The sequence below is a fragment of the Triticum dicoccoides genome, chromosome 4B (genome assembly GCF_002162155.2).
Source record: "Triticum dicoccoides isolate Atlit2015 ecotype Zavitan chromosome 4B, WEW_v2.0, whole genome shotgun sequence".
NCBI classification, from domain to species: Eukaryota; Viridiplantae; Streptophyta; class Magnoliopsida; order Poales; family Poaceae; genus Triticum; species Triticum dicoccoides.
In genome coordinates this window covers 3412751-3414630 of record NC_041387.1, presented here as the reverse complement: position 1 = coordinate 3414630, position 1880 = coordinate 3412751, and positions in this window count along the sequence as shown.

Genomic DNA, 1880 nt, shown 5'->3' with positions numbered 1-1880 from the left:
TGCACCTGAAAACATGCACACACAAAAAATTAGTCCTCTATATTCATTAATTCACACACACTAGAGATTAGCAAACGCTATGAAGGAACCAAAAAGAGGTTGCTCGCAAAAGAAACAACTAAAATCGAGGAGGAGGCCATCTGTTTGAGAGGAAAAGAATAGCTAAGCATCAAAGCGAGAGTAGTATGCTAGTGAAATTAAGCAAACAGGAGGAGGATGAGGAGAAGGAGAGAAGCGAGGGTAGTATGCTAAGATTTGAGGACCACATTTTCCAGTTTCGGTATTCTATCCGGTCATTTTGCTTCGGTAAGTCAATTCTCGTCTAGTATCAAGGATGGAAAAAATGTTAGGTGTAAGTGAGGCGGCTAGCCTTTGCCTAGCGCATAAGTGGTCCTTAACAGCCTTAGGCGGTTCTATAGCTTAAAATATCATGGATCTATTTGGGGTATTATATATGTATTGATATTAGTTTTGATGAGTAAACGACTATTTACGGCCGTTGGAATATATCTAGTTTTGCACACAAGTGCAGCACGGCCTGATTTCTTCCTTGAATCGAAGATTTCCTGCTTACGCTGCATAGACAATTAGACATCCATTTATGCTTTAGGCAAGAAGCGTGGTCATAGCCTAGCACCTAACTATGCCTAATCACCTCCTAGGCGTTGCCTTCGCCAAAAGAGGTTAATATACCCACCCCTAATTATAGTCTCATTCCTTAACAAGGTATTTGGCTACAATGGGGAAATACGATGGGAGTTTACAAGTGAGTTTACTGGGGGGTCAGGCTTGGGAAGTTGACTTTTGGTCCCAAATCCATGTTTGATGTGTGGTGGAAATGAGTAAGATTTATTCGATAGAAACTAACCTCCCGTGTGAATTAAAAGAGGACACAAGGGAAGAGATACGTGGGAAAGGACATTCTAAATTTCTTTTCCCCTCCAATCCCAAGTTCCCAACTCCCATGCCCTCCAACCAAACAATATATTATATGTATTGTACCCCCTCAAATTCCCATTCCTAGCAGTAACTCCCATCAACCAAACAGGCTGTAAGGGTAGGCAATCTACTATTGAAGTGTTGTCCGTATTAATTCGAAGATATATGAGAGTGCATCATTCGAACCCAGATTTTTAGTCACCATAAAATGTGCTCCACTCGCACTGTCAGCGCCCCAACTGCACAGGAGTAAGGCACCGTGGCAGCGCCAGGTCAACAGCCTGCCACGACGATCGGCCCGAGCGATACGCAGGGCTACACTCCAAGGCGCATCGCAAGCAGGCCGGCCCGCATCGCGCAGCCCAACAGAAGGTTCGTTGGGCCAGACTGGACTCGCTAGGGTTGGCCCGCTGGCGCCACCTACTTACACTCACCAGCGAGTCGAGGAGGCCATCCAGTAGGATCAGGACGGCGGCGGCTCTCTCTTCCTCCTCCCCCTTCTTCCCAAGAACAGATTGGTCGATTGTACCTGAATTCAAGCTTGTATCTGAGATCGAGCGATAGATCGATTGTGCCCCTAACATTCTAGTATCAGAGACCACTCCACCACCCCTCTCCGCCGCGCCAACCCTGGAGACTCGCCACCGCGTTCAAGCGCGGCAAGTTTTCCTTGCCACCATGGATCCGGCCCTCAAGGAGTACTTGGACAAGCTGCACCAAGACGCCAAGGCCGACTCCGCCCACGTCCTCAAGCAACTACAGACCCAGTCGTCGCAGATCGAGGATCTTCTCCGCTGGAAACCCGATCTGGAGGCAAGATTCGCGAAGTTGGAGACCACCGTGGCGACACTGCAAGCCGCGGTGCCTTCCGCGATCAACGGGTCGGCGCATCCCAGCGCTCTCCCACCGCTGCTCCAAGTGCGCGGACCACCTATCGTGCC